Genomic DNA, 27290 nt, shown 5'->3' with positions numbered 1-27290 from the left:
AATAAAATAAAATATATATAAAAAAGAGAGATATGGTTATCCTAATTTAAGAAAAACATCGATAAGCCAATTTCCAAAAAAGGACCACCAGATACTGGAGGGACATGAGTCCATGTTATATTGGGATAATTTGAAGAAATTTGAAGACATTTAGTCTAGAAACAAAAAGATTCAGAGGGCGATGATGAATTTTTTCAAACATTTGCATAGCAGTCCTATAGATGATAAATTAGATTTATTTCATCTGGACCTAGGGGCGGGGTGGTGGTGGGGGGGAGAGAAACAGATTACTGAATTAAGAATGTGCACATTCTGAAATCTCTCATTCACCCAATCCTACTTACAAGTTCCTTATAGGGCTGCTACCTGAGTTTCAAGGCTTTCTGTGTCTTTCCACACTTTAAATTGTAACTCATGAACTGTCATCATTGCTTTCATCTAAAGACTCACATTTGGCACACTTAATTTAAAATAAAAGGCATTTTTTTATTGGAATAAGGTCATCAGTAGCCACAAATTATTCCTTTTAAAAACCAAAGATATATTTTCATATAAATACATATGTGATCTCTAAAATAAGTGTGAGCAAAGAAATAGAATACATAAAGTAGAAAGTCACAAAGGCAGTGAACAAACATGGAAAAGCAAATAATGTATCTGGCACTTCTGGATCTTCTCTCTTTTGGTGAAATATTCCTACTGAACATATTTTGTTGATTTCTCCTGACATGTTTTCTAATAAGCATATTGTTTCTTGCTGGTTGAGTTACCCAGCTTAGAGATATCATTTCTCAGAATGGGAGGAGAGAAATCTCTCTCCCACATCTCTAGCCAGAAATATCCTTAAGGAGATACAAAGGAAAAAAAAAGTGAAGAATGATTTTTACTTAAGAATTGGGTCTTTATTATATAGATGGCTCAACTGCTAGGAATGATTGTCTCAATGGACTCTGAACTATGACATGAATTTAAATCTCCTCCTGGCTAATTCACTTAACCTCTATTTGCCTCAATTTTTAAACTGTAAATGGGAATTATATGTATCTTCTGAAGTTATCATGAGTATCAACCGAGACACTGTTTGTAATGTAAAATGCCTAGCATGTAATAGATAATAGTGCTCCATAAATGTTAGCTGCTATCTTTATTATTAATAATACTATTTTATATACCTTGTTCTTTACATGTCTTCTTAAGGTGTGTATATAATTCCTATTTTAGCTGTTCTATAATTCCACCAAGTTGTTTTAGCTACTTCTTTATACCTCTTATGAGTGTACTTTTATGCTGTGAATGGGTCATCCTCACTTTTTCACCATTTACAAAATTGAATATAAAGGTTTACCATTCTTTACAAACTATAAATGCAACTAGAGGAAAGCTAAGTGGTACAATGATTAGAGAACTGGGTTTGGAACCAGGTAGATTCATTTTAATGAGTTCAAATACTCAAAGCTTTAGGCATTTATTCATTTGATCCTGGACAAAGCATTTCACTCTGTCTTAGTTCCATATCTGTAAAATGAAGGAGAAAATGGCAAACTAGCCCAGTATCTTTTTCTTTTTTTTCTTTTTCTTTCTTTCTTTCTTTCTTTTTTTTTTTTAAAGAGAAACAGCTTTATTAAACAATCTTGAAAATGCAGCATTCGCTCTCATGGTTCAGTCATGGGGGATGGGGAGGGCTAATGACCAGCCTGGCTGTCACCTGAATGGCTTGGCTAGTATCTCATCACGGAAGCCAGGACTTCTTAATGATGTCACCTTTTGTTTGTTTTCCTCTTGGTAATCCTACTAAAGGGGAAGAAGCTTTTTTCTCTTTGAGAATCAAAGCTCCTAATCCCATATGGTAAATCTGCCTACAAAATGGCAAGCCCCAATGGTATAGATCTTTGCTGCCTTAAAAGGGATTAGGGTCAGGGCAAAGGAGGAAAAGGGAGGAGGAGATAGCCTGGAGGCCAAAATCTGCAGATCCCAGAGGGTGGTATTGCATTTGCTGAAGAGTGAGGTTACCTAGCCCAGAGGCTCTATAAGACTCAGATGCCTATCCTTGAAGATTGAGCAGGCAAACAAGGACAACAGTCTCAAAAGAAGTCTTCAAGAAGGCAGGCAACATCACAAAGCAATCTGAGTGCCTGTGGGCTTATTGGAAGGCAACCATCACAGATGATGAGAATGGAAATGTTACACATGGGTCTTCAAGGAGCTGGTGGCAATCGCTGTGGGGTAGAAGGCAGAGCCTGAGAAGTGGACTCCTCTAGGGAGGCAGCTCCTGTGCCCATTGGGCTCAGTGTGGTGACACGGCTGGGTTGTCCTCGCAGAGTTACTGTAATGGTGGTTGGGGCCTTTAAGCCTGCTGCTTGATTAGAAATCTGAGCCAGGCCAGGGAGGCTACTGCCCAATTTAGCAAGGCCCTCATTGGTCAGCAATTGGTGCATGGCTGTAGGCTTCCCGCCAGGAGTGGCACCCAAGGAGGAGAGAGTGGTGGCCACAGGAATGGTACGCACAATGGTGCCAGTGCCTGTGGTGATGGAACCCAGGCTCTGCATAGGAGTAGGCAACTTCACACTGGTGGTCTGAGTCGCTGGCCCTGGGGAAGCACTAGTTGGGAGGGTAGGAGTTTTGCTGCTGATATCTTGCAGGCTGAAGCTGAGACCCTGAAGGAGGCTGCTAGCAGATGTGGATCCTGGGAGTGTGCTGCCAGGGGAGGCTGCCACACAGTGACCACCACTGGCCACCAAGCGACTCTGCAGAGTGTGAAAGGCACTAGGAGCAGTACTGTTGGGAATAATGGAGGATGAAGCGGGGTTCACTGACACTGCTTCAGAAGCCGCACTTGATTTGGTTGTGGTGAGCAGCCCTGTTAGCTCCTTGGCACCTACAGCAGCTTGCCCACAAGTCGCAGTAATGGGCTTTCCTCCTGAAACCTCTGTGATTCCTCCTTGGGATGGGAGACATGGTTCACTAGTTCCATCCCCATGAGAGACAATGGTTACTTTGATCTTGGCTCGCTTGGAAGCCTTGCTGCCTGGAGGGGAGCTGGGAGGATGCTGATGTTTCAGCTGGCCCCGAAGGTCTTCTTTGTCAGCTTCCTCAGCTTGAACTGAGGAGATGGGAACTTGAGCCTGTTTATGGGTCAAGACAGCTTCTGTCCATTGTACATGTCTCTTCAATAGCTGGGCAGTGCCAATTTGGCTAGACTTAGGAGCAGAGGTCATTGTAGCCATTTTGGTCTTGGGACTAGAGGTGGGGCTGCTAGACACATTTGACAGATCCTCAGACCTAGAAGGTGAAGCAGGAAGCTTAGCAGAAGGAGAGGTAGGCCTGCTTCCCCGTCTAGGAAGTTCAAAAGCTAAGTCTCGGCGGGCTGAATCATGCGGTTTCTTCTTCTTCTCAGCATCCTGATCTCGGGGCTCTGAGCCACTGTGGCCCTCAGCATGAGTGAGCACACCAGTCAGAAAGTCTGCAATCTCATCCTGGACACATCTGTCCACCATGCTCTGAGTCAGACCGTCTGACTTCTTCTTTGCTTTGCTTATTCTGAGATTGTCATCAGCTCCTCCAACTACCATCATGCCGTTATCAGCACGGATCTTCTCCCGAAAGTCCTCCATGGCCTCAGTATGACACTGTAGGGAGTTTTGGCCAATAACAAAGAGAACTGGAGTCTTCGTGTCCAGGAGAGGGTCATCCACATCCCCTCTGGGTCCATCCACTGTAAGCAGAGGAAATCCAAGGCAGACAACTGCAGTGACATACTCCATCACTGACACATGACATGCCACCAAGGCTCTGGTATTCCAGCCAATTAAGATGATAGGTTTGTGGGGGAAATGATTATGAATCTCTAGTACTTTGCCTTGAACAGCCCCAATCATGTGCTCAAGACATTGAAGAACTCCTACTCCACTCCCATTGTTTAGGAGATGGGTGGCAATTGGGATGACCTTGCCCAAGCAGGAGAGCTGTGACTGCCAAAAGCGATGTCTTCGAGAGGTAGGGAACATGGAGCTTGAGGGACCAGAGGAGGCAATGAGAATCAGTAGAGATCCAGGAAGTTTGCTTGGTTTGTTATGAGAAAGCACTCCTACAGCAGGATCCCAGGCCTTTTAAATAGAAGAGACAAGGCTTCAGCTCCTGCCGCACCGTCTTTGTGGTGGAGGACATCAACATTCGGTCAATCAAGGTTGGTATCTTCCCTTTCAATGTCTGTAAAGCATCAAGGTATGCTGCTAACATGGGTAGGCTCAGGGTTTCCACCAATGTTGTATGCAACCACTGGACAAGTTTAATGTCCCAATTCACACTCGCCAGTGCCTGCCAAACTCTCCTTGCACACTTATCCACAGCAATTCGTCACAGCACAGGCTCATTGCAAGCCCCTTCATTGGCTAGCCGGGCCAGCCAGTCAGATTGCAAGGCTTTGAGAATCTTGTTAATAAGTTTGTTCTGAGCAATTGTCCAACCAGTCTTGTTAACATGCTCTTCCCAGTCCTCAGGGGGGGGGTGGAGCATCTGCATCAGTCCGGGCAAAGATGACATGGCGTTCACACTCATTCATCACACTTCATGCCTTCTAGTTGTCATAGAGTGGCACTGGGGTAGACGTAACAGTCTCCACATCGATAGGGATGTCTGCCTCAATGGTACTATCCTGGTGACGCCTGGGGGTGACAAAGAGCATGCAGGTTGGGCGGGCATTGCTGGCATCTGGGTGAGCACTCCATGGCTTGGCATAGCTATGATCCAAAAACACCAGGTCCAGCTCCCGTTCATGAACTGACAGCTGGAAAAGCAGAAAGGTGCCCATGCGCCAGGCTGAAGTCTGGAAGTCTTGTTCACCACCTCAGTGTGACATCTCTATATAAGCAACAGTGTCTCAGAGTCTGGGAGTCAGCATGCCATCAGTCTGCTCCCAGAGGCACTACTTGGGCCGGTCCCCGGAGCCCCACAGGCCCCAGGGCCCGGCCCCCAGCATCATCCCCACCCCCTTGACGGTTCCGTGGCCCAGGCCCAGACTCTCACCCGAAGCCGGGGCCCAGCGGCCCAACCGCCCAGTATCTTTTTCAAAAAACAAACAAAAAGTAATGGGGTGACAAAGAGTTGGACAAAACTGAAACAACTCAACAACCACAATAGTCTCATGAATACAACTACTCAAAATCTGAAAGGGGCAAAATTTTAGCATCTCATTGTATTTTATTTGAGAAATTTAATTTCTCAACAATTCCCTAACATATTGAATCACCCAAAATCTATAATTGCAGAGATGCAAAAATAAATAGGTATTATGAAAAAAAAGATAATTAGAGAATTTCTAAAGTGAAAGAAAGCCAAGAAAGAAAGACAAAAAAGAAAAAAAAAGCAGCAGAGAAAGAAAAAAAAAGAAAGAAAGAAAGAAAGAAAGAAAGAAAGAAAGAAAGAAAGAAAGAAAGAAAGAAAGAAAGAAAGAAAGAAAGAAGGAAAGGAAAGGAAAGGAAAGAAGGAAGAAAGGAAGGAAGGAAGAAAGAAAGAAGGAAAGGAAAGAAAGAAGGAAAGAAGAAAAGAAAATGAAAGTAAAGTAAAGAAGAGTATGCCTCAATCTATACTCAGACATCATTGGTTCTTCCTCTGGGGAAGGATAGCAGTTTCATTATAAGTCCTTCAAACTTTGTTTGGATCATTGTATTGTTGTGAATAATCAAATCGTTTGTAGCTGATATATCTTTCAATATTGTTGTTATTTTGAATATAGTACATTTCCCTTCATATTAGCTCTTGTAAGCTTTCTTGGTTTTTCTAAAAACATCCCGCTCATCATTTCTTATACCACAATAGCATTCCATCATAATCACACACCATAATTTATTCACCTTTCCCCAATTAATGTACATCACCTCAATTTCCAGTTCTTTGTCAGCAAAAATGAAATTGCTAGAAATATTTTATGCATATAAGTTCTTTTTCTTTCTTTGTATATGTGTGTGACAGAGAGAGACAGAGACAGAGAGACAGAAAGAGAAAGAGACAAAGACAGAGACAGAGAGAAGCAGAGAGAAAGAGAGGGAGAGAATGGGAGAGAGAGAGGAGAGGGAGAAAGAGGGGAAAAATGGGGGAAAGAGGAGAAGTGAAAGAGAGGGAGAAGAGAGAGAGAAGTAGTGTTATTAAGTCATAGGGTATGCTTGGGTTTCACAGCTTTTTAAACCTACTTCCAAACTGCTCTCCATAAGAGTTGAATCAATTCACAACTCCACCAACAATGCAATTGTCTCATTTTTTCACATTCACTTCAACTTTTGTTATTTTTTTCCTACCCTATTAGCCATCCTAATAAGTATGAGGTATTAGTTCAGAATTGTTTTAATGTGCATTTCTACAAACAATAGTAAGATAATTTGTTTTATATATCTATTAAAAAAAAAAGCTTTTATTACCTATGAAAACTTCATGTCTTTTAATCATTTATCAATGGGGGAATGTTTCTTATCCTTATAAATTTGATTCAATTCTCTTTGTTTGAAAATTGAAGTCTTTATCAGAGAAATTTTCATTTTTTTTCACAGTTACTATTACTAAATGTATTTTCTTTCATCCTATATCCCCACCTCTCTCCTTTCACTTTGTCCTTCCTAGAAATCATTTTGTTTCTAACTACCCTGTCATCCAATTTGCCCTAGTTTTTATTAATCCTTATCCCTTTTTCCATATCCCCTTCCCTTCCTACTTTCCTATAAGTTGATAGATATATGTTAAAATGAATTGAATTTAATTGTATGTGTATATTGAATATATGTATTATTCCTTCTATTGCTAATTTGAGTACTATTTTCCCCTCTATTGTAAAAGCCTTTTGTTGCATGTTTTATATGTGATAGTTTGTCCCATTCTACCTTTCCTTTCACCTTTCTCCCAATATAGTTCTCTCGAACCTTTTAATTTTATTTTTTATATTATTTCTTCATATTCAACTCACATCTATGCTACCTGCCTCTATATTCTCCTTCTAACTGCCCTAGCAATGAGAAAGTTCTTTAGTTACAAGCATCATCTTCCCATTTAAGAATGTAAACAGTTAAATTTAATTGTCTCATTATTTCCCTTTCCTGTTTACCATGTTATGCTTCTTCTGATTCTTCTATCAGAAAGTCAAAATATCTACTCAGTTCTTGTTTTTTCATGAAGAATGCTTGAAATTCTTCCATTTCATTGAATATTTATCTTCCTCAAGAAGTATTATATTCAGTTTTGCTAGATAGAATACTCTTTGTTGTCCTAACTCCCTTGCCCTCAGGATTATCATATTAAAAGTCCTCTTATTTTAATGTAAAAGCTGCTAAATTTGGGGTTATTCTGACTCTGGCTCCAGAATCCTTAAATTTATTTCTCTGTCGTTGCTTGCAATATTTTATCCTTGACTGTGGAGCTCTGCAACTTGACTACAATATTTCCAGGAGTTTTCATTTTGGGATTTCTTTCTGTAGGTAACTGGAAGATTCTTTTGATTTCCATTTCATCCTCTGATTCTAGAGTATCAGGGCAGATTTTTTGACAGTTTCTTGAAAGGCAATGTGTAGTCTCTCTTCTTTTGAAATATTTAATATTTCCTGCAATTACATTTAAATCATTTTTTACATTTGTTTTTTAAAACTTTCAAGTTCCAGATTAGCTTCCTTATCACCACACCAAGTTCCTGTTTAAAAACTACATGTAAAGTTATGCAAAACATTTTCATAAATGTCAACGTGTAAAAAAAAAAAAAAACATAGATCTCCCATCTTAATCAAAACCTCAAGAAAAATAAAATAGAGAGAGAAAGAGGCAGAAAGATGACAGAAAGAAAGTGTGAGAAGAGAGAGAGAGAGAGAGAGAGAGAGAGAGAGAGAGAGAGAGAATGCTTCAATCTCTATATAGATAAAACCAGTACCTTTTCTTGATATGCATAGGATTTTTCATCATAAGTCCTTAGATTATTGTACTGCTAAGAATATCAGTCATTTACAACTGATTCTTCCAGAACATTGCTATTATTTTGTATGCAATACAATTCATTTTGTTTGAATTCATGGTGGATTTTCCAGGTTTTTTTTTTTTTTCTGAGAGCATCCTCCTCAACATTTTCCAAGGATCTCTCTCCATTTAGAAAGACCCATCCTCAAAAGACAAATATCTAATTTATCTGGGCTTCAACTTTCTATCTTGTTGATAACTAGCATTTATATTGCTCTTTAAGGCTTGCAAAGTTCTTTGCATATTACATTAAGACTTATATAAGATCTACTTTATGCTAGCACCATGCTAAACTCATTTAATAAATGTCATCTCATTTGATTGCAGTAACTCTGGGGCAAAGCTTCTTAAATTGTGGGTCATAATGCCACATGGAGTCATGTGACTGAATGTGGGTGTTGTGAGAAATTTGGCAGCAGGAAAACATATCAAATATTGTCAAGTTTTAATTGTTTATGAAAAAAATAAGCACATCCATCTCATTATAATGCTTTTGCCTTTAATAACTGGTAAAATTATATGTATACCAAAGAATTGATTGAAAAAAATTCTTTATGATTTATTATAAATAAATATTTATTTTGTATACCTATTTATATACCTATGTGTCCAGGGTCATGTAAAACTATCCTGGTCATAAAGGGGTCATGAATGGAAAAAATTTAAGAAGCCTTGCTCTAGGAGATAATTGTTATTTTATCATTTCCAATTTATTGATGGGTAAACTGAGACAAGCAGAATTAACTATACTGCTGTTACATAGCTAGTATCTGAAGAAGAATTTGCACTCAGGTCTTTCTAACTCCAACTCTAGTTTCTGTTGCACCATCCATCTTCTTGAGAAGTGTAAAAGCTTTTTACTATCTTTCTATCAAAACACTACTAAGTACCTACTATATGACAGGCACTTTGCTAAGTAATGGAAGGCTATCTTTATAACATGCTAATTTATTTAGAGGAATATTTTGTAAAAATATTCTGAAAAATAACATAATCTGAGAAGTATTTTATAAGTATGTGTTTCATATTAACTTTGTTTCTAATTCAATATTAAATGCCATACTGTACATAGTGAATACTTTCTCAACTTCTGTTGAATGAATACTTGTTATAATTTCTATATTGTTGTCTACTTGGCATATGATCAAGCAACAGAGAAGCAATCATATGGGAGAAAGGGATTACAATTGGGAAGAGTACAGGCTTTTTAACACAACAGAAGAACAGTGTCCAGTGTCAACATCTCCAATATAATCTCCAGGTGATGAGGAGAGATCTAGAAAGTGGTGAATGTAAGGGACTAGATAGGTTAACTGCTTGGAGAAAGGGTTTGCTTGTATCTCTGCAAATGGAGAAGGAATCAGACAGGTGTCAATAAGCACCTTGAGAGAAAAAGAAAAAGAGAAAAACCTCGAAACAAAAGAGAAGACCTAAGAAACATCTGACAATGAAAGAGCATGGCTGATAATAAGACTATTGCAGAACTTCAAAATCTGCAGGAATCATTGAATTCTCTGAGACATGATAAGACTGATACAGGACTTCAAAATCTGCAGTAATAGTTTCATCTACTGCAGGACTACAAAACTTGGGGAATTATTGCTTTCCTGACACATGAAATGATGGACAATAAATTGGTTTTGGACTATTTCTAGGACTTATAGACATATATAATTCCTCATGTTGATTCATGTTGTTTGTTTGTAATACCTCCCATGTTGATAGATTTATGTATACCTGTTTCAAGTGAGACCCTTCAGAAACCTGCTAATCTGGTTTGATTCCCTGTTTTCCTTTGGTGTTCATCTCCCTTCCTGAGACATTAGGGAAGGCATGATCACCTCCTTTTTTGGGGTTCTCACCTCCATGAGAAGTCAGGGAGGGTGTGACCACCATATGTTCTAAAACAAAAGAAAAGATGTTATAGGCCAGAACTCTGAAACAATAATTCTTACAAGTTGTTAAGTCAGTAGAATTGATGAGAAAATGGTTATCTAGTTTAGCATGGTGCTTAATAGTTCTCTAAATTCAGTATGATTGATTTAATCTTACAACAAATAATGGTTTCCTAGTGATATAATGATTGGTTTATATTCAGTGTAGGGAATATAAGCTGGGAGCCTCAGCCAGAAAAAAAGCAGAGAAGAAGAGGACTGGAGGCAGGAGGTCAAGCTCTTGAGGCCAAAGAGAGAAATTCATTTTCATCTTCACCAACCTTGTGGTGGCTGGCCTGGCCTCCTGCATTTTCTCCACTGAAACCAAGTCCCCTTTGAAAGCCATGAGAAAGCTAGCTGAGCACCAGAAAAGGAGACAATAAAGACTTTTGGACTTTAACACCTGACTATTCTTGTGGTAATTACTCTGTTAAAATGAAGGCTGCTCCAAAGATCTCCAGAAAACCAAAAAGAACATTACATTGTAGATTACACCACTACATGACTGAATTTTCCTTTTTTTTTAAATTAACATATCCATAGATAATTTTCAACATTCACCTTTGCAAAACCTTGTGTTCCAAATTTTTCCCTCCATTTCCTTTTCCTCTTCCCCTAGATGGCAAGTAATCCAATATATGTTAAAGATGTGCAATTCTTATCTATCTGTCTAGTTTCCAAAATTATCATTCAACACAAGAAAAAATCATATCAAAAATGAAAAAAAGAGAAAGAAAAAAATGCAAGCAAATTACAACAAAAAAGTGAAAACACTATGTTGTGATCCACACTCAATCCTCACAGTTCTTTCTCTGGATGCAGATGCCTTTCTTCATCATAAGACCATTGGAATTAGCCTGAATTACCTCACTGTTGAAAAGAGCCACATCTGGATAACTGAATTTTCTATTCTACATTTGACTTCTTCAGATTGCAGTCTAATATTTTTCTCCACAGTTTCTTAATGAAAATACTTAAACTAGGGGAAACCTGAAGAATTAGTAGGCTGGAAAGAGACAGAACTAAGATCTTATCTGAATTCATGCTAGATTCACTTCTGTTTTGAAATAAGAGTCTCAAAGAGCTTTAACATTATCCAGTGTTCAGGGACAGAATAGAGACAGAGCAAGCATATATTAAGCAGTATGTGGTATTGACAATTATATCATACTATTCCAAATGCTAGGAATACTTGTCCTTCTGTCCCCAAAATACCATTTTTACAAAGTACAAATAGAATAGAGCCATTGCAGCCACTTAAAGTGTGTTCTTCATAGAATCCATAGTCATAACAGAAAACCATGTAATTTCTGCACAAAGATTTTGGTGTAAGATGTAGCATGCATATCATTGACCTAAATTCAATTTCCCCTGAATAAACCTGCAGAAATTTTCTGCAGGGAAATACTGTAGAGATAGATGAAAAAGATCTGTCACTATTTTTCTGAGCATCCATTGCCATGAATTTCTTTTAACCCTGAAACCTACTTCTCAGCCTACAATCAACTTTCCCAATTTTTATTCAAATTGGAGAGGGTGGGAATAAGATATAAGAAGAAAATGATGAGAGAGAAGAAAGTAAGAAAGACAGAGAAGAAGAAAGAATAAGAGAAGAGTGAAGCAAAGAAAGGGGGAAAGGAGAGAAGGAAGAGGGGATCCATTGAAAAGAGAAAGGAGAGACACTCCATTTAGAAGCCCTGAAAATTATAGATTTGTGCTGGAAAATGATGTCAGGACTATAAGATTTGGAGTCCACGGCCCTGGATTCAAACCCTGAACCAATCATTTACTACCTGTGTGAACATCTCTGGGCCTCATTTTCTATGTCTTCAAAATCAAGGGCTTGGATTAGATAGTCTCCAAACTTTTTTTCAAGCCCTGTATCTATGATCTTCTTTTGCAGTTATTTCAGTCATATTTTCTTCTTTGTGAACCAATTTGGAGATTCTTCTTAGATACTTAAGAGATTTGGCATTTTCTTTTATACATCATTTTACAGATAAAGAAACTAAGATATTCAGAGTAAATGAATTGTCGAGTATCACATATTAATCAGTATTAGACCAGATTTAAACAAGTCTACCATACTCTAAGTCCAGAATTTTATCTAGTTGCCTATGATCTAATATCATTACCTCCCAAACGTCTTTCTTATTTTTATACTTTGATTTATCTAATTCTTAAAAAAATGAGGTTAAGTTCCCCCACTGGTATAGTTTTGCTATCTAATTCTTCTTGCAGCTCTCTTAACTTCCCCTTTGGGAACTTGGATGCTGTACCACTTGGTGCATATGTTTAGTATTGATATTGCTTCATTAGCTATGGCACTCTCTAGCAAAATGTAGTTTGCTTCCTAATCTGTCTTAATTAGATGTACTTTTGTTTTTGTTTGATCTAAGATTAGGATTGCTACCCCTGAAAAATGTTTTTCTTTAACTAAAGCATGAGTCCATCCTTTTACCTTTATTCTATTTGTATCACTCTGCTTTAAATGTGTTTCTTGTAAACAAGATATTGTAGGATTTTGGTTTTTAATCCAGTCTACTATCTGCTACTTTTCATAATATTCAAATTCACAGTTAAAATTACAAAACTAATTAAAATTAAACAATTAAATAATTAAAATTAACTCTTTCGTTTCCTCCATCTTATTTTTCCCAAGTTATAATATTCTCTTTCCTTTCTTTACCCTTTCCCTCTGACCCAGTCTTTGCTTCTGAATACTACCTCCCACAAACAGCCCTCTCCTTTTACAGCCCCACCTTCTTTCTTATCCCTTTCCCTTTCTACTTCTGTTCTCCTTTTATTAGCCTCCCTGGTTTGTTTTCCCCTTTGCTCTCCTACTTCCCTATACTCTATAAGGTGAGACAATTTTCTCTGTGAGATAATATATCTGATATTCCCTCTTTGAGCCAAATCTGATGAGATCAAGATTCACTCAGTGCTCATCCCTCTCCCCTCTTTTCCTCAATTGTAATGGGTATTTTTCGGCCACTTCATGTAATTTACAAGCATTTAACCTCCCCCTTTTTCTTCTTCTAATATAATCCCCTTTCCACCTTTAGTTTCTTTTTTCTATCATCACAATAAAGTCAGATTATACCTACATCTTCTAAGTATACCATAAGAGAGATATCGTTTTCAAAAGTCTGTCCCTATATCGGGGTGTAAACTTTTTAACTTTTAAAAGAAATAGCTATGTTTTTCTTTCCCTTTTACCTTTTTTATATTTCTTTAGAGTTTTGTATTTGAAGACAAAAATTTCTGTTCAGTTTTGGTCCTTTCATCAGAAATAAATGAATTTCACCTGTTTCATCGAATATCCATCATTTTCCCTTAAAGATAATGCTTAATTTTTTTGGATAGTTGATTCTTGGCTGCAATGCAACTTCCTTAGCTTTTCAGAATATCATATTTCAGGCCCTTTGAGCCTTTAAAATGGAAGCTGCTAGGTTCTGAGTAATTCTGACTATGACTTCGCTATATTTGAATTGTTTCTTTCTGGTTGCTTGCAATATTTTCTCCTTGATTTCATAATTCTGAAATTTAGCTATAATGTTTGTTAGTGTTTTTATTTTGGGGTCTGTTTCAGGAGGTGATTGGTGAGTTCTTTCAATGACTATTTTACCCTCTGAATCTCGGACATCAGATAATTTTTGTTGTTGATTTTCTGAAAGATTCTGTCTAAGCTCTTCTTTTCAATGACTATTTCCTAGAAGTCCAATAATTCCTCCATTGTCTTTCCTAGATCTGTTTTCTAGGTGGTATTTCCAATGAGGTATTTTCAATTTTCTTTTACTTTTTCTTTTTTTTTTTTTTTTTGGTTTGACTGATTCTTGATGTCTCATTGAGTTATTTATGTTCATTTGTTCAATTTTAATTTTTAGTAAATTCTTTTCTTCATTTAGTTTTTTGATCTTCTTTTGCCTTTGGCCAATTGAACTTTTAATTAAATTCTTTTGTTCATTTGGATTTTTTTCCCACTTCACAAATTCTGTTTTCCAGTGAGTTGATTTCTTTATTTTTCATTTCCTCAAATATATTTTTAAGGAGTTATATGGTTTTTTCTTTTCCAAAATCTATTTAAAAAGGAGGTCTCAATAAAAAAAAAAATTGTGTTTCCTTTCCCAAACCTTTCTGCCAAGTTCTTATTTCCTTTCGCCATTTCTTCTCTCTTTTATGGTCCTTTTTGATGGAGATCAAGTCTGATCACCCTTTGTGTCTTTATCTGAAGATGATTTATCTTTTGTGTCCTCAAGTTTTGAGGTCTGTTCTTCTCTGTTGGCATAAAATCTATCAATTGTCTTTTTTGCTTTTAAAAAAATGTTTAAAGGTTGAGGCCTGCTCCTGGTTCAAAGGAGAGATTGTTCCAGGCTTCCTCTACAGGTGACAAAGGCTCCACACTGCCTTGGGGCTGGTGCTACTGACTTCTTTCCCATGCTAGATGAGTGTGGCCAAGTACCATGTTATTCTGAGGTTCAGGGGCTCATTATTTTCCTTTTGCAGTTGTATTCAATGTTTCACAGCAAGTCTGCTAATCAACTGGATTTTGAACCAGGACAGAATAGCCAAGTATTTTGTTTGAGCTTCCCCATAGATTCCCCTGCTACCCAGGTGCTATCCTACTCTTGGTCTTTGCTTTGTGCCTTCGCTCAGCTATCTCCCCCACTGCCTGATTGAAACATACCTTTCATGAAGTTATTCCTAAGTATTTTCTCTTAGAAATTTGTTACACTTTAAATAATTCTGTGTTCTGTCACTCCAAAATCAATTCAGAGTCTTTAGCTGGTGTTGATTTGAGGAAAGCCAGGAAGAACTCAGACAAAGACTTGTCTACTCTCTGCCATCTTGTCTCTGCCCCACAAAGAAAATTATATTTTAATATCTTTAAATAAACCATTATCATCCCCTTCCCAATCACAGAGTCATGTTCTATACTAAATTCATTCATCTCCAGCTTAGAAAAGACAATGGATTCTCTATTTTAAAAACATTTTTCCTTTTTGATATGAAAAGTATATCATAATTGCAAGGCCTACATTACCTACTCTGTTTTGGTGGAAATGTTCCAGAAATGTGTTTCATTTCTTTGTAATTTTATAATTATAAGTTTTCTGCTTCATTAATAAGATGAGTCTCTTTAAAATCCAGATCTCAAGCCAGAATATGAGTCACATCAATGGGATAACATCACACTCAAGTAATTTAACCTCCATTTGAAATGAATGGAGCATTAACTACCTTCAGAGGTTGCCAGTTCCACATTCCATATTGATTCTGAATGTTTTTTTAAATATTATTAACCTTAATATTAATCATAATATTGAATTATTTCCCTTTTTTATGTTCTCACATCTGTAGTGCAGTCTTTCAATTTTGGGCATATTAAAAAACCAAATATTTAATAAGAAAGATGATTATTTAAATTATTCTGGAGATTTCTATCCCTTGAGATGCCATGAATTCTCAAGAAAAATTGGAAAAGGGATATAAGTAGGTGGGAAAGGAAGATATATTACACAATTTTTCTTTGTCATATCCTTACCAAATCTTGAGTTTCTTGAGGAAGATCTCAACTTTATTTAAAGTTATTAATGGCACAAAGTATGAACAAGAAATAATTTTAACACTTTAATGAAGAGGTTTTCATTTCAAAGACAAGCTTGTAAATATGTGAGTACAACAGCTAGGTATTACAGTGGATAAGGCATTGTACCTAGAATCAAGAAGAACTAAATTGAAATCCTGCTTCAGATATTTACTAGCCATCTGACCTTAGACAAGTTACTTGATGGCCATCTGCCTCATTTTCCTTATCTATAAAAAGTGGGTAATAATAGCACCTACTTCCCATGGCTTTTGCAAAAATCAAACAAAATAGTATATGTAAAGCACTTTACAAGCCTGTAGAGCACTATATAAATGTTAGCTATTAACATTAGTTTACCTTTAAATGGGCTTTATGTCTAACAGCTTTGTCTAACAAGTCAAAGAACCATTAAGTAACAGAGCTTGGAATTCTGTTCTTAATTCAAGGTTCTTTAAATCACACCTTGTCTCTTTTTTGCATACTCTGATTAATTAATCAATCTAAAATTTCAATCTGTGTTTTCTTATATTGTATGTTTCTCCTTGCATCCCAAAGAATTCTTTATCTACCAAGAGTTCTGGGGGCTTTTGTATAGGACTTTTTGTAATTTGTACTTATTAATGCATCATTTACTCTATCGAAGGAAAAGAGCTTCAGTATACATATTTGTAAATATGTATTATATATATAAATATAAATATATTTAATTTATATAATAATTATATATTTATTATATATAATATATATATAAATAACATAATAAATATAATAGTAAAATAAATATATAAATATGCTAATAGAAATAGCATTTTTTTCAGAGTTTTATGAGGAACAAATGATACAATGCCTATAAAGTTCTTTAAAAACTTTAAAGTATTTTATAAATGCAATAATTGTTATTACCAGATATTTTATTCTTTCTTGTGGGTGATTCTTTATTGGTAATATGTTGCAGTGTACTTTGTATAAACTGCATGAGTTCTCCCTTTGATCTCTGAGCAATGTTGATTGTTTCTTTCAAAACATAGATTAAAATCAATATTTCTTTGAAGGATACAATAGAAATAACTTTAATGATCTTCAGATTATTACTAGCAAGTATGTGAAATAAAAAAAAAAAAGATATGCTTCCCATATAAAAAGAAAACATTGAGGAGTCCAAATACAATAGTTCCCTATACTAACCTTTTCCAAAACCATCCTGTTTGTGGATGACATTATTCTAATTACATCAAAACTTGAAATGTTGCAATGGTTTCTAAATAAGGCTATAAACTCTTAAAAAAGATTTTGGCCTAACTATTCACTTAATGAAAGGAAGTGGATGAAAAATGTCTACTGTCTTAATTTTATTATGCATTTCAATGAAAAGCTTGTAGAGTTCAACTATCAGTGACTCAGATAAGCCTTAAAATTGATAATGAAATTGACCCAAAATTTAAAAGTTGAAAGAGACAGCTAGATCATATCCAAGAAAATGAACCCAGGATGCATCTTAGACAAAACTACATTATTACAAACATTTGGTGATACTAAATGCTTGTGACTTGTGGAATAGTAAAATCTTTAAAAGAAATTGGAGACTCTAGATGTACATTTATGATAATATATATTGAGAGGAATAGGGTGAAAGAGAATAGATGATAGATACATAGATATAGATAAGCACATATATGTGGGTATACATATACATATACAATACATAAGTTTATTGAGTATTTCAATTTAGATAAGTCTTTTAACTCTAGTTTTTGAAGTAATTTATTCCACTCTAAATGTTCATTTTTTTCCTTTGTGTAATATATAAAAATTGGATATTAAAGATTTCTACTGTTATGATGTCACCATCTATATATTTTAATTTAGTTAAGTTTTGTTTTTACATGCTAAACCATTTGGAGAATATAAGTTTAAATATGGGGGATGGGGGAGGGAGTGGAGAAGGCACACACAACATTCTAAGCTCCTCTCATGCCCTCACAATCAACATTAAATTCAGCCTCAGAAATAGTGCTTGACTGGTAAAACCCATGAAGATTAGAAGCACAACAACTCACCAGCTGAAGATAATCTGGAAGATCACCAGGAAAAGTTTGTCCTGAGGGTTTAGGAACAGAATAGCACAGGCAGGGAGAGACTAGCCTCCAAAGAAGACTGGGGGGAGAAAGGGTGATCTCTGTGGCTAGATAGGACTCTGCCATAGGCTAGCTGCTCTGCCTTAATTATAAAACAGTAAACCGGCAGAGAAATTAAAGCCAAAGACAGAGAATACTCTCTAAAAAATGCCAGAACCTAACAAGATGTGACTATGACCACCCAAAACTGGAAGTGACTCAGGCAAACCCGTAACACAGCCCTGCAGCCACATTCTACAGTTTGGGATTTTTGTGGGGGCAGTTACAAATCTGCACAACAAGGGGTATAGCTCAGGGCAGCCTCTAATCGGCACAGTGAGGAATGTGGCCTAGGACAATAGAACTTTCCCAGCATGACTGTGCTTCCTGGGGCAGAGACACTTCCTGTCCATGTAGGGCTATTTACTGCTCAGCCACTAATACCCACAGCCCCAGGGCGGGCTTTGGCTTGGGGTAGTAAAAGTTTCATTGCCCAGCTTCTAGCCCCAGGGCACTCCTTAACTCACAAAGCAGGGTTCTTTGCAGGGCACTTCTGCAGCTCCACAGTGCAGGTCTGAGTTACTTCCGGGGGAACTCTTTCACACAGCACTCCAATACCTCACTGCTCTGTAACTTGTTGGCAGGACAGTTATCCTTGCTCTGCAGAGGAAGGTGGTAACCTCCTGATCCTGAAAGCAGACCCTACAGGCTATAACAAAATGAGTAAAAAAAACAAAAGACTGATCAATAGCTTCTATACAGAAAGAGAGCAGCATTTCAGCCCCAAGGAGACTACCGTGTTTCCCCGATAATAAGACCTATCCCGAAAATAAGCCCTTCCCTTACTGTGTAAGATTCCTCTAAAATAAGCCCCCCCCCAAAAAATAAGCCCTATTGAGATTACTACTGTAGTGAAGGTGATCCCCTGCGCTACACGCTACATTACGGTACCCTCTATATGCAACGTCTCCCCTCCCCATCCCCCCCCCCCCGGATCCAATCAGGGCTGCAGTAGTGAGCGCATCATCCGGTTCTTCCCCAGTGATTTGCTTGCTGGCGCCATTGAGAGCAGTGCCATGGAGGAGAGCTGAGGCAGGACAACATAAAAACCCGGTATGTAAGCGGAAGTGAGGGGGCATGATAGAGGATAAAAGGGGCATGATGGAGGATAAAAGAAGAACTCAGGGGGCATGATGGAGGATAAAAGAAGAACTCAGGGGGCATCATGGAGGATAGAAGGAGCACTCAGGGAGCATGATGGGGTTAAAACATTATTGAGGGGCATGGAGTGAAAAGAAGGACTGATAGTCATAATTTTATTATTCTGTCTGCATGGGTCATCTGTGTTTTGGCAATTCATTTGGATGGAAAGAAAGCCACACCTCTAATCATCAGTAAGGGCAAGAAAGATAAGATTGAACGTGTATCAGGCATTTACGTTCTTGAAACCGAAAAAGCCTGGTGGACACAAGCCGTTATAAGAAAGTGGGTTGATTTAATGCTGCCACTTATTATGCGAGGTAACCAAAGAGGTCTGATAATCTGGGATTCAGCCAGCACTCACCACACTAAAGAAATGAAGAACTTCCTTGCAGAGAGAAGAATAGATCAAGTAATGATTCCTGCAGGAATGACTGCCTATCTCCACACCCTTGATATTGCAATAAACAAGCCATTCAAGGACCATTTGTGCATGGAAGTCAATGACTACATTGAAAATAGAATAGAAAGAAATCAGCGTGGAAACTTTGTGAAGCCCTGTCTGCAAGAAGGTATGACTTGGGTGAAGAAGTCATGGGATAAAATTACTGACAGCTGTGTCACCAAGGCACTACGAGCAGGTTACCTGGACAAGACATGTTCATTTAAAGAGAGCTATATTGCTGAGCATGACAGATTGGGTCCACTTCTTCTGAAGGAAATAGAGGTGCAAGACATCCAGGATGGAATTCAGGGTATGGACACTTATGATGATGTTGTTGAAGAAGATGACATGATCATTATTGAATAAAGATACTTTTTTTTTGTTCACATTTATCTGTTATTAAAATTGCTGTCAATGTTCATTAAAATAAGCCCTCCCCTGAAAATAAGCCCTCTGGTGTCTTATTATCAGGGAAACACGGTAATAGCAGAAAGTCTCCAGACAATTGTTGGTCCCCAACACAAAAGGCTCTCCTAGAAGAGACTATTAAAAACCTTAAAAGAGAAATAGAAGAAAAATGGGGAAAGAAAAAGAAAAAAAGAAAAGCCAGAGAGCAACAACTTCCTGAAGTGTGAATTAGAAAAGGTAAAAAACTCCCAGAAACAGAATTTATGAATTGGAAAAGGTTAAGAATTCCCAAGAAAGTAGGATTTGTGAATTGGAAAAAGAAAATAATTCACTAAAAAAATAATGAAATGGAAAAAAAAAATCCATAGAGGAAAAAATCTCATTTAAAAACTCAATTGGACATATAGAAAAAGAAGTAAAAAAAGCTAATGAAGAAAACAACTCACTAAAAATCAGAACTGAACAAATAAAAATCACTATTCATTGAGACATCAAGAATCAGTCAAGCAAAATTTTTAAAAAATGAGAGAATTTTAAAAAATGTCAAATATTTACTTGGAAAAACAACAGACTAGAAAAATATATCTAGAAGAGATAACCTGAGGCTCATTGGACTACCCGAAAATTATGATGAAATAAAGACCCTGGATACCATTTTACAGGAAATCAAAAGAAAACTGTTTAGAAGTAATAGAACCAGAAGATAAAATAGGTATTGCAAGAATTCATTGAACACCTTCTGAAAAAAAAACCCTAAAATAAAAACTCCAATGAATATCGTGGCTAAATTTCAGAATTATCAGACTAAAGAAAAAATATTACAAACAGCCAGGAAAAAAACAATTCAAATACTGAGATGCCACAATAAGAGTCACTCAAGATCTGGCTGCCTAAACTTTAAAGGAACAAAGGGTCTGGAATCTGACATTCCAAAAAGCAAAAGAACTTGGAATGCAGCCAAGAATAAACTACCCAACTAAACTAAGCATTTTTTTTTCCCACGGAAGAAGATGGACATTTAATGAAACTGAGGAATTCCATTTGTTTCTTTTCTTTTTTTTTTTCATAGCTTTTTATTTACAAGTTATATGTATGGGTAATTTTTCAGCATTGACAGTTGTCAAACCTTTTGTTCCAATTTTTTCCCTCCTTCCCTCCACCCCTCCTCTAGATGGCAGGATGACCAGTAGATGTTAAATATATTAAAGTATAAATTAGATACACAATAAGTATACATGACCAAACTGTTGTTTTGCTGTACAAAAAGAATTGGACTCTGAAATATTGTACAATTAGCAATTAGGAAATCCAAAATGCAGGCAGGCAAAAATATAGGGATTGGGAATTCAATGTAATGATTCTTAGTCATCTCCCAGAGTTTTTTAACTGGGCATAGCTGGTTCAGTTCATTACTGCTCTATTGGAACTTATTTGGTTCATCTCCTTGCTAAAGATGGCCAGGTCCATCAGAATTGATCATCATCTAGTATGGTTGTTGAAGTATATAATGATATATTATCTATCTATCTATCTATCTATCTATCTATACATGCATACATATAACTCTAATAATCTGGTGTTTGACAAACTCAAAGACCCCAGTTTTTGAGATAAGAACTCACTGTTTGACAAAAACTGCTGGGAAAATTGGAAATTAGTATGGCAGAAACTAAGCATTGACTCACATTTAACACAGTGCACCAAGATAAGGTCAAAATGGATTCATGACCTAGGCATAAAGAATGAGATTATAAACAAATTAGAAGAGCATTATCTCCCAGACTTGTGGAAGAGGAAGGAATTTATGACCAAAGAAAAACTAGAGATCATTAGGAATCACAAAATAGAAAATTTTGATTATATCAAATTGAAAAGTTTTTGTACAAACAAAACTAATGCAGACAAGATTAGAAGGGAAGCAATACACTGGGAAAATATTTTTACAGTCAAAGGTTCTGATAAAGGCCTCATTTCCAAAATATAGAGAGAATTGACTCTAATTTATAAGAAATCAAGCCATTCTTCAATTGATAAATGGTCAAAGGATATGAACAGACAATTCTCAAATGAAGAAATGGGAACTATTTCTAGCTATATGAAAAGATACTCCAAGTCATTATTAATCAGGGAAATGCAAATTAAGACAGTTCTGAGATACCACTACACACCTGTCAGACTGGCTAGAATGACAGGGAAAGATAATGGAGAATGCTGGATGGGATGTGGGAAAACTGGGACACTGATACATTGTTGGTGGAATTGTGAATACATCCAACCATTCTGGAGAGCAATTTGGAACTATGCTCATTAAGTTATCAAACTGTGCATACCCTTTGATCCAGCAGTGTTACTACTGGGCTTATATCCCAAAGAAATTTTAAAGAAGAGAAAGGGACCTGTATGTTCACGAATATTTGTGGCAGCCCTCTTTGTAGTGACCAGAACCTGGAAACTGAGTAGATGCCCATCAATTGGAGAATGGCTGAATAAACTGTGGCATATGAATATTATGGAATATTATTATTCTGTAAGAAATGACCAGCAGGATGATTTCAGAAAGGCCTGGAAAGGCTCACATGAACTGATTCTGAGTGAAATGAACAGAACCAGAAGATCATTATGTACTTCAACAACCATACTATATGATGATCAATTCTGATGGACCTGGCCATCTTCAGCAATGAGATGAACCAAATCAGTTCCAATACAGCAGTAATGAATTGAACCAGCTACACCCAGGGAAAGAACTCTGGGAGATGACTTTGAACTACTATAATAGAATTCCCCATCCCTCTATTTTTGCCCACCAGCATTTTTGATTTCCTTCACAGGCTAATTGTACAATATTTCAAAGTCCGATTCTTTTTGTACAGCAAAATAACTTTTTGGACAGGTATACTTATATTGTATTTAATTTGTACTTTAACATATTTAACATGTATTGGTCAACCTGCCATCTGGGGGAACGAGTGGGGGGGAAGAAGGGGAAAAATTGGAACAAAAGCTTTTGCAATTGTCAATGATGAAAAATTAGTCATGCATATATCTTGTAAATAAAAAGATATAATAAAAAAAACTAATTTTTGAAATGGGAAAAAAAATCCATAAAGCAAAACAACTCATTTAAAAACTTTAATTGGCCAAATACAAAAGCAATTAAAAAAGGTAACTGGAGAAAATAATTCACTAAAAATCAGAACTTGACAAATAGACATGAATGGCTCAATGAGACATTAAGAATTAGCCAAGCAAAACAAAAGAAAACAAACAAACAAACAAACAAACAAAACAAAACAAAACAAAACAAAACAAAACAAAAAAAAAACAATATAATAAAATGTAAAATACCTCTTTGGAAAAACAACTGACCTGGGAAATGCATCTAGGAGAGGCAAAGTAAGGATTATTGGACTTCCTGCAAACCATGATGAAGAAAGAGCCTAGGAATTATCTTTCAGGAAATTATTAAAGAAAATTGTCCTGATGTCCTAGTATCAGAAATGGCAAAAATAGCCATTGAAAAAAATCACCAATCACCTCCTGAAAGAGATCCCAACATGAAAACTCCAAGGAATGTTATGGGCAAATTTCAGAATTATCAGACCAGGAAAAAATAATGTAAAGAGCTAGAAAGAAACAATTCAAATACCAAGGAGCCACAATCAGGATTATCCAGGACCCAGAAGCTTCCACCTTACATGATAGAAAGACCTGAAATCTGATATTCTGAAAGGCAAAGGAACTTGGATTAGAGCCAAGAATCACTTGATTGAGCATTATCTATCAGGGAAGAAGATGGACATTTAATGAATTATACAATGATATACATGGATTTCATCTATTTCTGATGAAAAGACCAGAGCTGAACAAAAAAAAAAAATTGACCAAACATAAAATTCAAGAGAAGGATAAAAAAAGTAAAAAGGAAAATCTTGAGTACTTCATTTATATTATGGATATCATTAGAGTGTGGGTATAATTTGATTTTATTATGACAATATGAAAAAGAAACAAGAGGTGGAAAGGAAATTATACTGGAAAAAGAGGGAAAAGCAGGTAAAATAAGGGAAACTACATCTCACAAAGAAGCAAAGAAGAGTTATTATGCTTGAGGGAAAGAAAGGAGCGGGATGATCATTGTATGAATCTTATTCTCTTCAGATGTGGCTCAAAGAGAGAATATCAGATGTATTTGGTATTACAGAGCAAATTGTCTCATCTTATATGGAAGTGGGAGGGAAAAGGGGAAAAGAAAAGGGAAGGCTGATATAATGGATAAATAGTAGGGGAAAGGTATAAGAATGGTCATGGGGTATAAAGGTGGAGGGCTGCTTGAGAGCAGTGGTGCTCAAAAGCAAAATACTGTGGAGAAGGGAAAAGGGGAAAGGAAAGAGAAAAGCATAAGTTGGGTTAAATAAGAGGGAAGAAAAGACAAAAAATATCAATTTTAACTGTGAATGTAAATGGGATGAACTCTCCTATAAAACAGAAGTGGGTAGCAGATTGGATTAAAAGGTAGAATTCTACAATATGTTTGTTGTTTATAAGAACTACATCTAAAGTAGAGTGACACTACAGAGTAAAAGTAAAAGACTGGAACAGAATTAATTATGCGTCATGTGAAGTTAAAAAAAAAAAAAGTGGGGATAGTGATCCTGATCTAGGATCAAGCAAAAGACAAAATAGATCTAATTAAAAGAGATAAGGAAGGAAAATATATTTTGCTCAAAGGTGCCATAGATAATGAAGCAGCATCAATATTAAACATATATGTACCAAGTGGTACAACATTCATATTCCTAGAGGAGAACTTAAGATTGCTACAAGAAGAAATAGACAGCAAAAATACATCAGTAGTAGATCTCTACCTTGCTCTTACAAAACTAGATAAATTAAGCCACAAAATAAATTTTAAAAAATTAAGGAGGTATTTTAGAAAAGTTAGGTATGAGATCCTTGGAGAAAATTGAATGGACAAAAAAGGACTAATTTTTTTGGGGGGGGTCCATAGAACATATACAAAAATTGACAATGTATCAGGGCATAAAAAGCTCAAAATCAAATGCAGAAAGACAAAAATAGTAAATGCACTTTTTTCAGATCATTATGCAATAAAAATCACATGTAATAAAGAGCCAGGGGAAAATAGACCAAAAATTAATTTGAAACTATATAATATATCCTAAAAAAGAATGGGTGAAACAACAAATCAAAAACACAATCAATAACTTCATCCAAGAGTGTAATGTTCTTCTCTCTCAAAAATATAATCGTTCTCTGGGAGCAGGTTTCCTGGGGGGATTCTGGAGGCAGTCTTAGTTTCAGTTCAAAGTAATAATCACCTCAAGTGCAGCCAGGAGCTAAAAGTTCAATCCTTTATTGTCTCCTTCAAAATAGCTGATTAGCTTTCCTTGGTTCTGAGAGCTCTTGTTGCTAGTCCTTTGCCTCTGCCAGCTTCAGCCTGCAGCTCTCTCTAAATCCTTCGTTCTGCCCAACTGAATCCTGGCTTCTCAATCTCCCAGAGTGCTCCCAGTGGGATTGTCCTTTTATGTGCTCTTTTAAAGGTGTGAACTCAAAGGTTGACCCCCCCACTCCAAGAATGGGATTGTGGGTTTCTGACTTCTGAATATTTTCCACTCCTCTCTGACTTGTGAATCTCCTGGACTCCTCTTTGACTTGTGAATCTTGTAGAACTCCAATAAGTAATAAACACATTAGTGAACCAGAGAACTGCTAAGCATGATGCTAAAATTAGACAACTGACTTAGCAGCTTGTAAGAATCTTAACACAAGAAAATGACAATAATGAGACAGCATACCAAAATTTGTGGAATGCAGCCAAAGCAGTTATTAGGGGAATATTGTTTTTTTTTTATCTTTAGATGCTTATCTACATAAAATAGAGAAAGAGAAGATCAATGAATTGAGTTTGTAACTAAAAAAGCTAAAAAAAAAAAAATCAAATTAAAAACCCTCAAATAAATACCAAATTTGAAATTCTGAAAATAAAAGGAGAGATCTTAATAAAATAGAAATTAAGAAAACTATTGAATTAATAAATAAAATTAAGAGTTGATTTTATGGAAAAAACAAACAATAAAATAGATTAACCTTTAGTTAGATTGATTAGAAAAAAGGAAAAAAGAAAATGTAAATTGTTAGTCTCAAAAATAAAATGGGAAGAACTTTCCACCAATAAAGAGAAAATTAGAGCAATAATTAGGAATTAACTTCCCCAAATATATGTCAATAAATTTGATAATCTAAGTGAAATGGAGGAATATCTACAAAAATATAGATTGCCTAGTTTAACAGAAGAGGAAATAAATTATTTAAATATTTCCACTTCAGAAAAAGAAATAGAACAAGCTATTAATCAACTACCTAAGAAAAATCTCCAGGGCCAGATGGATTTGCATGTGAATTCTATCAAACATTAAAAGAACAATATAAATGTTTTGAAAACATAAGAAAAGGAAGAGTCCTACCAAATTTCTTTAATGACACAGCAATGGGCTGATTCCAAACCAGGTAGGGTGAAAACAAAGAAAGAAAATTACAGACCAATTTCCCTAATGAATATTGATATAAAAATATTAGATAAAATATTAGCAAAAATATTACAGCAAGTCATCCCCAGGATAATACAATGTGACCAAATAGGATTTCTACCAGGAATTCAGAGATGGTTCAATATTAGTAAAACTATTAACAGAATTGACTATATCAATAACCAAACTAATAAAAATCATATATTATCTCAATGGATGCAGAAAAATCATTTGATAAAATCCAACACCCATTCCTATTAAAAACACTTGAGAGTATAGGAATAAATTGATTTTTCTTTATAATGATCAGTAACATCTATTTAAATATGCAAAGAGGCAGGGGATAAACTAGAACCATTACCAATAAGATCAGGATTGAAACAAGGTTGCCCACTATCACCATAACAATTCAATATTTTATTAGACATATTAGCTTTAAGATGATAGGAAAAGATATGATGACTAACGTTGGAGGTTACATGGGAACCCTGGGACATTGAAGCACTGGTGGAACTGTGAATGGATCCATCCATTCTGGAGAGCAATTTGGAACTATGCTCAAAAAATTATTGAACTGTACATACCCTTTTGCTCAGCAATATTTCTCCTGGGTCTTATATTCCAAAGAGATCTTAAAGGAGGAAATGGCCACACATATGCAAAAAAGAAATGCCCTTTTTGTAGTGGAAAGAAACTGGAAACTGAATGGATACCTATCATTGGAGAATGGCTGAATAAATTATGGTATATGGAAGTTATAAAATATTATTGTTCTGTAAGAAATGACCAACAAGATGATTTCAGAGAGGCCTGGAGAGACTTATATGAACTGATGCTAAATGAAATGAGCAGAACCAGGAGATCATCATACATGGCAAAAAGAAGAATATATGATGATCAATTCTGATGGATAGAACTCTCTTCAACAATGAGATGATTCAAACCAATTTCAATTGTTCAGTGATGAAGAGAGCCATATATACGCAGGGAGAGGACTGTGGGAATTGAATGTGGAGCACAACATAGCATTTTCACTCTTTTTATTGATGTTTGTGTGCATTTTGT

At 36.1% G+C, this 27290-nt stretch overlaps 1 pseudogene; it reads right to left on the bottom strand.

Annotated features, from left to right (window-relative positions):
- Positions 1-1899: 1899 nt before the first annotated feature.
- Positions 1900-4870, bottom strand: LOC127549927 (KAT8 regulatory NSL complex subunit 3-like; annotated as a pseudogene).
- Positions 4871-27290: the final 22420 nt, after the last annotated feature.

Source organism: Antechinus flavipes, chromosome 2 (assembly GCF_016432865.1).
Source record: "Antechinus flavipes isolate AdamAnt ecotype Samford, QLD, Australia chromosome 2, AdamAnt_v2, whole genome shotgun sequence".
NCBI lineage: Eukaryota > Metazoa > Chordata > Mammalia > Dasyuromorphia > Dasyuridae > Antechinus > Antechinus flavipes.
The sequence above is the reverse complement of the archived record's forward strand: the minus strand, read 5'-3'. Positions and strand labels throughout refer to the sequence as shown.